This window comes from Vanacampus margaritifer, chromosome 12 (assembly GCF_051991255.1).
Source record: "Vanacampus margaritifer isolate UIUO_Vmar chromosome 12, RoL_Vmar_1.0, whole genome shotgun sequence".
Lineage (NCBI taxonomy): Eukaryota > Metazoa > Chordata > Actinopteri > Syngnathiformes > Syngnathidae > Vanacampus > Vanacampus margaritifer.
The window spans coordinates 14,929,425-14,941,995 of NC_135443.1; positions in this window are offsets into that span (position 1 = coordinate 14,929,425).

A 12,571-nucleotide genomic window follows, 5' to 3' on the forward strand; every position below is an offset into this window, starting at 1 on the left:
AAATAAACATGAAAGGCCGAAGTGTGTGACGGCTTCATGCAAGCTTCCGTAGCTCTGTGGTGTTGTGTTGTGTTGTGGCTAGTTTGTGTTACTAACCAAATCTTGGACGCCTGCTTCCTGCCGCGGCCAGCGATGAGAGTCTGTCTCCATGTCCAGAAGTCTGAACCCGAGTTCACAGCAAGCAGAGAAAAACAAACCGAGTCAGTTTAAGGGGCAGTTAAAAGACTTTTTCAGTGTGTCCTCAGTGGTTGTAAATGTTACATAAGATTCCATTTAAATGGGTCAAATCATCCATCTCGGACGGTCATCACCTTTTTGGTTAATTTCACTTTTCGAGTTTTTCTGTAGCTGTAGATAATCTGGTTAACCCCTAGGCGTTATTGTGACCATTTTTTGGCTTTTTGTTGGTTCTGACCAAGCCATTTCAAAATAAAATACTGCCCACGGGTTAAGGCCAAAGCAGTCAATGTGCATCACCAACAAAATGACCTAACAAACATTGTATCTTGCTTTGGAAGTTCCGCATAAACTTTGACTGTAAGTTTGCAAATGCAGCCACTTTCATGTGTGGGTGGCACATATCCACACGTGAAAATTGTGTGATTGAAAAAGTCACCCCCGCCTTTTTTTTTCTACAGGAGCTTAGGTAAGTGAGATGTAAAAGTCGGAGGTGTAATAGCCAGCGTCATTTCCCACAGTCTCAGTGTTCCATTTGGCGCCTTGCTCTCCTCCTCCAACACCCCGGACAGCGCTAAGTGTCACACTAGGCCACTTCCTGTGTGGGGCTGCAGCACTGTGAATTAACCTTATTGGTCTGTATGCTGCTATATGGCCCCACACAGGACAATGCAGGTGCAACTAAAAAAAAATACCTTTCAAGTCTGCAGTCGGTCATCCTTCCTTGAGTTTACATCTTAAAGAACCTTTGTATTTTTCACTCCAGGTACAAATTCCAAGTTTAAGGAATTCTAGATCCATAGTTATTATTATTTATTTGTTAGATTAGTGATTCCAAACCAGAGTGGCGCGGATCTGTGGAAATCTATGGAAATAGAAAATGTGACATCATTAAACACAATTTGTTACATTTTGTACTGTAAAAACAGTTGGGTCAAAAGTAACCCAAATATGGATTTTTTTAAAAATGGACTAATTCACTGTATGGGTCAATTTGACCCAACTTTCTGTGTTTTTGTTGTTGTTGTTTTTTACAAAATGACCCAATTCTTTGACCCACATAAAGGATCTGACCAATATTTATGAGTTTTTTTACACTAAAATACCAATTTTTTGACTGAAAGTTGGGTCAAGTTGACCCAAGTAGAAGATCGGTCCGTTTTTGACCCATAGTTGGGTTATTTTTTACCCAACTGTTTTCGAGTGTACTCGTGCTGGTTTTGAGTAAAAAATAATAATAATGTGTGCGCAAGTAAGGTGGTATTTTAACAAAAAGTGTTTTGAATTCCAAAAATACTCATACTTTTGTGCAGTTAATATATTTTGATAGAGAAAAAAATTCAAGGGGTATTTTATTTTGTAATTTTTTTTTACTTCCGCTCATTAAGAAGTTGTCCTTTTTTGTTAAGATTACTTTTATGGGGGTGTGATCGTGAGAAAAATTGTATAGGGCTAATTTGAGAAATAATGTGATATAACATGTCACATACGAGTATAAAAACTATAAAAAAAATATATTAAAAAAAAAGAAGAAGAAAAAGCTGAATTAAGCACATATTCAGTGTAATGTAAACAGGAGACATAATTGTGAGAATGATATGAAAAACTACGCTCAAAGCTCACAGTTAAATGTGTGACAGGCTTCTGTGGCCTTCGTGGATTTACCTTGTCATACACCCAACAGCCGAGCTGAGTGGCTATAAGTCTCACCTGACCAATGTTTGTGCTCCCTCCCTCTAGACAGGCTCATCCTCTCCTGGCCCATTTTGGCACGAAGGTGAGAGAAAGATGAGCCCCGCATGCCTGAGTGAGTGCGTGTATGTGTGTGCTTGTCTCAGCACCATAGCTTCACCTCACATCCAGTGTTTGCACTTTTCTCACTCTCCCCCAAGCTCCTGACATTATATGAAAATGTCAACCAGAGCCACCTGAGTCAATGTTTCGCAATGTCAGTTTTGGTTCACTGTCTGGGATCGATGCCTTGTAGTACATTTACACAATGATGACCCAGTTGAAACTTTTCATCTGTCTTCTTCTCTGTGTGTATTTTTATTTATTTACCATTTTTTTAGTTGTGTGCCAGAATTTGCTGTAATAAGCAATACATTGCCCATAGTTGTAAATAAACACTACAGTATATGCATGTGCACCAACTAATAAACTAAATAGTGTCACTTTATTTTCAACTATAAAAAAAAAAGCAATGTCAGAAACCCTGTTTAAACTGTAAATAACATTGATGACTGTCTGGCAGGAATGCTATTATAAATCCTAAATTTAGCCAATAAGTTGCATATCTTGACCAGAAATGTTATCGTGTAACGATCAAATATTGCGTCTGACTGCCTTACCCTTTTACCCTGAGGTGTAGCTGTGCTTTTTTCTTTTCTTTTTTATTACTACTATGCTTTTATTTTGAAGGGCAGCTACAGGATGTTCACTGGGTGTTGCCGAACGTAAATAGAAACTTGCATCATTAAATACACCTATGTTGAACCCTTTTATACAAAATAGGACGGATCTGACTGGAAAGTTTAGATGGCTGGATACAAGTTTAATAATTACAGTACAGTACAAAATAATAATAATAATAATAATACGGAGGGCACAGAACTTGAGGCACAGGTCTAAAGCGCTGCCAATGTGATTTTGATACTACAGTATCCTTGCGAAATAATTGCTCATTTTCATCCGATTCTTGGTTTTAATTTAAAAAAAAAATCTTCTGTCCTAAATTTTCACATCAAGATGCTTCTAACATCTAGCAAACAGACACCAATGAGTTAATCTATATTGCCAATGAATAATAATGACAGAGAAAGCAATAAAACATTTCCACACATGTAAAAACATCCCCATCACCTGGTTGACTATCGCTTGCTGCTGTGATGTGTGACCTGTACACAAAATGTCAACTTGTTAATATATTCCTAATGGTGTGCGACTTCTCAAGAGAAGCCTTAGTGTGGTGCAACTCACACCCGATAACACTGCACACTCGGGTGACAGCACACTTTGTCTGATGGGTGCAAACTGGCTCCTAAGTAGACTCCTGAGCAAGGCAGCGTTTACACACAGGACTGTGAAGCAGCTAACAGATTTATACAAACCCCACCTGCACTGGACCCGAACCTCTAACAATCCTGTGGCCATTTCTTTAGGTACACATGGACAATCTGATTAGATCCAATACAGTATCACAAAATATTTCATGATGTAAATGCCTCCTATCTGATTTGAAGATAAATTTGAAATGAAAATGTATACTGAATTTGCATGAACTAATCAATTATCACTCAATGCCTCATTCACAAGCATTGTAAAAATGGTTGGATGAACTTTCTCACACTACAAGTAATGTCATCGTGCACCTCTGGTTGGGAATCACACACTAAAGTACATCTAGGTAGATTATATGAACGATTAATAAAATTAATCGTTATTGCCACACATAATTATCAACTATGACAAAATACCTCAATAGTTATAATGAAAACATTTTACTGTATGTTATGCAAACATTTGAGAATTGTTAGCATGACTAGCTTGAAACAGACCTTGTATTGGATGTCATTAGCATGCTGACAGATGCCAAAGTACAGGTTAGCTAGTTAAAAAAAATAAAAATAAAAATCACTTTTCAAAGGGGAAGGCAACCCCCAAATTTTCTTATTAATGTGTTCGATGCACCCCACAAGCATAAACATTCTAGTATTCTGATTAACTCATTCACTGCCATTAACGGCTATAGGTGTAAAAAAAAAAAAAATTCATTTGAACTAGTTCTATTAGTTTAACATTTTTTCCACTTTTGTTAACAAGAGTATGAAAACCTAGATTTTTTTTATTGTACATTTAGAACAGATTTTACATTTGTGATCAATTGTGAGTTAACTATTGATGCGATTAATTACAATAAAAAAATGTAATCGCCTGATGCGATTTTTTTAAAGATCAGGAGATTAAAAATTTGAATTGTAATCAATCGCATGACTTCACTAGTTAACTCACGATTAATCACAAATTTTATATCTGTTCTAAATGTACAATTTTTTTCTAGGTTTTTATACTCTTGTTAACAAAAGTGGGAAAAATGTTAAACTAATAGAAATAGTTCAAATGAATTTTTGACGTCTATAGCCGTCAACGGCAGTGAATGAGTTAATATAGTGTTTGTAGAATTTGAATAAAGCAGCTATATCAACACGTTTTTATCCATCTTGGGGCGGCCATTTTGTCACAGCTGCTCACGGCTCAGCTTGCCAACGTCACATGACAAAATTCAGAAAACAGGGGAGCTGTGATTGGTCGTTGCCTGAGCCAACTGTGATGTCATTTTCAGTTGACAACAAGTGGCAAAATGGCCGCCCCCTGAGATGGAAAAATGGGTGTATTTTGTGGCATTATTCATATTCCACAAACACAATGCCGTGTTTAGGCTAGTAGGGGTGCATGCAACATATTGTGAAGAGAAAAATGGGGTTGACTTGACCTTGAAGTATGCATTATGCAATCATAGGAGCAATTTTAGTAATATCGAGCACATGTGTGTACTGTATATGTTCTAGTCAATCTAATTTTGCAGGCGAGTGATGCATACTTGTGAAATTCAACATGCTGGAGAGATGATGACAAGATGGCCACAAACACAGCAGATTACAGTATCTAGACTTGAATAAATCATTTGCTACAAATAATCATGTTTATAAATAGGCCTTAAAACAGAATGATTGCATGAATCAAATGAAAAACATTTCCAAGATGCCAGTCGTCGACATGTTTTGGCTTGCGCTCTAATTGCTTTTATTTTGGGTATTTCTCGAGGATGTGCGGAATGTACTTTTGTGGGAGGATTGAGGTGGAGCACCGGGAGCTGCTGTCTCGCCATGTTTGCCTGTGCAGTGGTGGGATTTCACACCGCTGGAAGACTTGTCAGCGTCGAGACCTCACTCGCTTTGTGAGCAAGATCCTGATGTCTCGGAGCCAATGTGGTGGCCACAGCGGGGGCCTCGTCCTAACGTCATGCCCCGCGCAGAATGCCTTGACTAAACACTGTCACAGTCAACAACCAGGGAGACACTTTTCTACCTTTTTAACGCTATGCAAACACTGATTATAAAAATACATTAGAAATGTTATGATCATATTATATGTCTGTACAGTCTAATAGGATTCAGTGCTGTGTAAATAAAAAAATAAAATCAGTCTTTCCAATAATAATATTGTTAATTTTTAGCACAAAAAAAAGAAAGAAAAAGAAAAGAAAAAAATCCACACAGGTACGGGGCTAAAATTCTCAATGCTGTGTAAAAAGAATAATAATAATAATAATAATAATAATAATAATAATAATAATAATAATAATAATAATAATAATAAAATAAAATAAATGCTGACTTTTCAAAAATAATATTGTTTATTTTTAGCAAATAATAATAATAATAATAATAATAAAAATTCTACACAGGTGCGGGGATAAAACGCAACAAACTCCTCACTGGAAGGTTTATAGATTTGGACCAAAGGGTAAGTTCTTTCAACTTCTACCTACTGAGCACCACCTTTTTATATATTTGTTTGTTTGTTTTAACAGTTTTGTTTTAAATTTGCCATGTTAACCAACTAAAGAAGAAGAAGAAAAACACAACTGAACTGCCAGGCAAATGTGCTAACTACTTATTTGTCACTTCCTTTTTACGCTCCTTGTACATTATGTTCCTCTCCAATGGTAGAAAAATCCCAAATTTGCTGTAGAATAACGTTGCATTTAACATGAGTAAGATATTTTAAATGTTCATACATTTCTGTCTCTTTCAAATCTGGTTGTATTTATGTAGGTTCTATGTATTTTAGCATCTTTTAGCGCATGGGAACTGTCCTGGATCATAGTCAGTCATTACTGAATTAATCATTAGAAATTGCTCTTATTCTTTTAGCTACAAAACATATCTCTTAAAAATTGTATGAATTCAATGACTACCCCAATACAACTCCAACAGATTTTTTTTTAAATCTGTTTGGAATTTCAAAACATACAAAGAGGATAATTATTTGTTGATCTACAGTACATCAGCTGAAAGTGCTGGGATGACGTGACACCACTATTCCCAATAACCATGGCAATTATATGGTGGATATAATCACAACACTTTCCTCCCAAGGATGATGTTTGTATAAGTTTCCGAAGAGGTGCATTTCCAGGAGAGGACGGAGGTCAAAAAGGTGTTTGGCCATCTCACGTCTATGTGAGTAATCGGATCTCTCCTTCAGGCGGGTCCACGCCAAACAAGCATCCACTGGAGACTGTGTTTGCTCTTAAAGTCAAGGCAAACACAGGCCCAGAGGGGCCGGTGGTTATGGCCTTGCTGTGTGCTCATCGCCAGTCCCGGCTGCCAAAATCAAACTCCATACTTACTGTATACAGTAGGCAAATCAAATGTTGATTTTGTTTCATCGCCTCATTTTAATGCTTGGTCTCATCTGTTCTTGTTTGGTTACATAAAAGTTCAAAAACAAAATAAATGGTATGAGTCATTGGATGCCAAATTATCGTTTGCCAAAAAGGGCTGACAAACAATAATAGGACAGACAGAAGACAGTCAGCCGGTGGTGGGAAATTGCGATTTCAAGTGAGTCTCCCTTGTACCAGTGGCTGGGAAACCGAGCACACAGAACAAATGAGAAGTAAACACGCAGCCACAGGAAGCCATTAATGGCAGCGAGGACCAATTAGGCCTCCGCAGGTGTCCTTGCCTTCGTCTTGTTTGGTCCTGCTTGGCTTCAATGTCCCGTCTGTGACGGAGCCTCTCCATCTGAGGTGAGGAAACAACGGCCGGTTTCATTTGCTGAGCAGTTTAAGGCAAAGGTTTTCGTACTGAAAGGCCTCTAAAGTTCTTTATGACGTTCTCTTTGTCTCCTCCCCCAAGTGCAAGTCATTAGAGAGGACAATTACATCCTCTGTATAGAAGTCTTGCTTTTACAGGAGGGCTAGATAAGACAGGATCTCTCTCATGTTTGACCCCCCACCCCTCACCAAAGTGGATGCTCTCTGAAGCTTATTGCTCTCTTCACACCTCGTCAGAACTGCAACAAGAGAGTCAAAATCAAAGTCAATCCCATGAGAGTCCTTTACGAGCAAGCTCAACTATCACTCAAAAACGTATGTTTGACCCAAATAAAGTTAAAGTTGGTTGATGGAATCATGTGCTTCTCTTTTCTAAGTGACACAAAGGTGCGGATGTACTGCTGTGATTGTCTTCATGAATATACATGCTACTTGAGGACTTAAAGGGGAATGTGTCAGCATCGCAGTCAAAACAGATGCACTTTGATTTGGAGTTTTGTGTATTTGAGCCTAGTAAAAGTGTCAAAGGGGAGAGGGGCAGTAAGTCTGGCTCGTCAGTCAGGAAGCTAGTGACCTGCAGTAAATACCCATAATAATAAAAGCTATTTAAAGACAACCACAAGCATCTTTCATATTATTTTATTTGGATGGATGGATGGATAATGTGACTATCAGAGTTTGTAAATTTGCATATAGTAGATGAATGAGCATTAACTATTAAAGGTGGAAGCCCAAATTTTTTTTATTTTTGATAATATGTTCTATGTTCCCTCATTCTGATTAATATTGTGTTTGTGGAATATGAGTTAAGCAGCAAAATTCACCCTTTTTATGCATCTTAGGGGGCGGCCATTTTGCCACCTGCTGTCGACTAAAAATGACATCACAGTAACTCAGGGCTCAGGTAACAACCAATCACACAGCTCAGTTTCAGAAAACAGGTGATTGGTTGTTACCTGAAAACAGGTGATTGGTTGTTACCTGAGCCCTGAGCAAGTGTGATGTCATTTTCATGCCCCCCTCGATTTTGCTGCTTATATTGCACAAATGCAATATTAATATCAGAATACCGTGTTTAGGCTAGTGGACCTAAATAGAATATATTATTGAAAGGAAATTTAGGGGTAAAAACAAAAGTTATTTATTAATTTTTTAATTTTTTTTTTTTTTTGAAATTTTGTACAAAAAGTACAGGGTGACACAAAAAAACGGGAACTTTTTTAACACTCCAATAAAACCAAGAGTGATTGAAGAAAAATGTTTTATTCATAGTAATTGAAACTTTAAAACATGCCATGAAATCTGCTGTTGATATTCCTCACTGACCGCTGCAACATCTCAGCTGGGATAGCTGGGATTCCATCATTGTTTGATTGGTTTCAATTACTATGAATTAAATATTTTTCTTCCACCACTCTTGGTTCTATTGGATTGTTAAAAAGTTCCTTTTTTTTGTGTCTCCCTGTATATCACCGCAAATAATTATTTTCTCTCAATACAGACTACAAGTAATTACGTATCACTATAATAATCCATCCATCCATTTTCTTAACCGCTTGTCCTCACAAGGGTCACGGGCTAGGGTTGCTGGAGCCTATCCCAGCTGGCTTCAGGGAGTAGGTGGGGTACACCCTGAACTGGTTGCCAGCCAATCACAGGGCACACAGAGACAAACAACCATACTCACAATCACACCTATGGACAATTTGGAGTGTCCAATCAACCTGCCATGCATGTCTTTGGAATGTGGGAGGGAATCGGAGCACCCGGAGAAAACCCACGCAAGCACGGGGAGAACATGCAAACTCCACCCAGGAAGGCCGAAGCCCGGACTCGATCTCACGTCCTCTGGACTGGGAGGCGGACGTGCTAATGTAAGGCAAGGTGACCTTTGGAACTTTAACCTGCACCATCTTTTTTGAGAGTGAGAGCTGCTTTTTGTGGATTGATCAATTCAAAAGTTTGATTCATGCTTCTGTAACAACAACTTTGCCTAAATTACTTTGAACATATGTTAATGTGTAATGATTTTTATCTTTGTGAAGTCACTGATCATGATAGTCATTTTGAAATGATCACCTCATTGCTGAGTTATTCGAGCAAACTCGCACAAACACGTGGGTTATGGTCTCTTACGGGTACCATGCTGGTGACCCCTGCTGTTTGATCTTATTCATTATTAGGCTACATGGTTTGTTTTCAAATAAGCAATGTTGTTTACTTTTGCACTGTACTGTCTTAATTATTTGCTAAAAATAAAAAATTAAAGCTCAACTATAATGTGCATTGATGAAACACTATTTGTGACGAATTGTTACAATGTATTTTTATTCACATATTTTTAACTTTTTGGCGTCATTGTGTTGTTTAGCTCGGTTTGTCTCCAGTCTCTGCTGCGCAGCAAAATATTTGTCAATGGACCTTTTGTTCCAACAGCATAAATTTGGTGAGAGACAGCATTTCCGGGACGATGCACGCACCAGTAAGCCACACGATGGCGCTGCAGGACATGTTAAGATAGCACAGGGACGTTCAAGACCTCGCACTTTACCTCTGAAGAATTATAATGGACCGTACTTGTAGAGGGTTAGGGTTAGGGTTACTGCCACACAGTTCTGAGATGCAATGCGTCCAATAATGAAAGTCAAATGACAAATGCATTCACTTTTTAAATATTTTATCTGATCATTGATCTATTTGAGCTTGTGATGTTGCTCAATGAGTTGATTAAGTTTTAAGGTCTTTTTTTGTGCAGCAAGTTGAAGTGTCTTGCTTTTTTTTTTTTTTTTTTTTTTTTAAGCCACAAAGGCTTTTCCAGGCATAGTATTTATCAAACCAGTTGCCACAATAATAGTGGCACACACTGTCTGCTGGATGTCAATGAGGAGCCAGAGGCAGCAACTATCTACGCTCCAATGCCACCATCCATCAGTTGGGGAATAATGGTGTAATGTGTCATGCTGAGAGATCATGACAACACATTAAGATGGTCATTTAAAAAAAAGGGTGGGGGGAAGGGTGGGTGGGGGGGGGGGGGTTACGATTGTGAGCAGTTGGGGTAGTAATAGTCACTACCACTGCTTTGTTTTCCGATATGGAGTAAAAGTCAAGTTGGTATCAATTATAATGATCCAATATTGATACTTTCTGCAAATACAACTAATTGTGATTGGTAAATCTAAAACAAAAGTAGTTCATAAAGAACACCAGAGTCATTTTTTTGTGGGAATTCTGACCTTTATTGAGGCGGTAATCAAACACCTGTTGTATTGTAATGGTGGGTGACTGAAATTGGAATTGCCAGTAAATATTTCATTTAAAAAATAATTGCCACATTAATTGCACAAGTTTGTAAAATTTCAAAAATATTCATTTAAATTAGAGCTGTCAAACGATTACATTTTTTAATCAGATTAATCACATCTCAGAAATTTGATTAATCACGATTAATCGCTTAATTAAAAAAAAGGCATTTTAATCAACATTTTTGGCCATTTTTTCATTTAATGTTATGAGGACGTTTTCAACATTTTTTGATCCACTGCACAAGCTCATCCTCCTCTTTTTCTAATCAGTTAATTACTTACTAAAAAAATGACCCAAATATATTGACATAAACAAATATTCTAAATGTAGTGTGCAAACTTTAATGCATGTAATTATGTTTATTGCTCAAACACAACCTGTACTACCTTAAACGTAACCATTCGCTGTCAAGATAAAGGATAATCTATGGTCAAAATGAATAGTTCGATTAATCTGCATTAATTCATGATTAATGCGATAATTTTTTGTGATTAATTAATCAGTTAACGCTTTAACTTTGACAGCACAAATTTAAATGTAGATGAATTGTAAATAATATTATAATAATTATAAATAATACATATACAGTATCTGATATAATAATTAATAATTTAATAATAAATAATAAAGTTACTAAATATGCATCTGCTCTGTATAATTTAATGACACCTAGTTTATTTCATCCTTTTTAAATGATGAATTCTTGAGGAAAATTTACATGAAATCTAGGCTGCTTTTCCTATGTGAGATTATGTCAGTGATCTACTTCAAGACAAATTCATGCAATTATTTGTTGAAGCATGAATTTATTTTGTTCCTTATTTCATAATTGTATTTATTCATTTGAACAGCACTAAAAGCAACAGTTTTTAGCACCGCTTGAAGCTCTTCATTTCCTTCCTCTTATCTGGATTGTGTCTGCCTGCAGCACCGGAACGACTTCTTATCATTAATGCCTCATATTTTGTGTTGTGGTTTCACATGAGCTGTTTCACACGGTTTGGTGTGTTGCCACAACACCTTGCCATTTTCTCATAAATGTCTCAAGCCGGAATTTGGCTGTTTGGAGCCACTTTAGCTCCACACGTGACACCACCTTCTACCATAATGCCATAAAGTCAGACGGAAAGTTTTGAAGCATACAATTGTCCAAACTGTCTCAGCATGATGAGGAATTAAGATTCATGGGTGACAAAAGATGTCAAGTGGTTATTGTTTGTAGACCTGAGAACTAATGATGTTTTCATCTCCAGCAAAGGCAAATGAATAGCATTAGCTCAAGCCCCCAGCAGACAGCAATGAATACTAGTAGTGTTAGAAAATGCAGGCTGTGAGGCCTACAAACAAGGCCAATTGAGAGAGCACAATAGCAAAGGATTACACAACTTTGGGTCACCGAGTCAGATGATAACATCATCAGCATCATGGGGACGGGGGCAGTTAAGTCTTGGTACGAATGCTCACTCAGCCTGTTGCATGCTACAATAATGCACTTTGTGTCCAACATGTGACAACATAGCTAGGACCCTTGCCGTTTAGCTTTCTTTTAGTGTGAATGTGTGTGTCACAGAGAATGAAGTCACCCCCCCCACCCCCCTCCGTTAATGACAGAAAAATTCAAAGTGATCAGATATATAAATGTACTCAAAATTAACCAATGAAGAGCCAACATTGCTTTTGAGTTGTGGTGGTGAATTAACACTATAAATAGAGTACAATTTACACGTGGAAGAGAAAAAAGTCACTCAAGGGTTGAGGAACAAATCCACAACTTCAGGTTCCCTGAGCCACACAGTTCCTGCTGTGTGTTAGTATATCGCGCGTGTCAGCTTTAAATTTTGTAACACCAAGATCGAAAACGTTCCTCTTGGATATAAGGAAACAGTAGGAGTGGCATGGCTCAGGTAGTAGAGTGACCATCTCCTAAGCTGAAGGTCGTGAGTTTGGTTATCAACCCCTGTGTAATTTTTTTTTTTTTAAATAAACGGGCAAAATTTAGTCAAATCTCTCCTTGCGAAATTTACTTAGAATTTCGAGTGAAAAAATCTTTAACTTATTCACTGCCATTGACGGCTAAAAATGTAAAAATAATAATAATTTGAACTATTTATATTAGTTTAACATTTTTTTTCCTCTTTTGTTAACAAGAGTATGAAAAGCTAGATTTTTTTTTATTGTACATTTAGAACTGATATGAAATTTGTGATTAATCATGAGTTAACTAGTGAAGTCATGCGATTAATT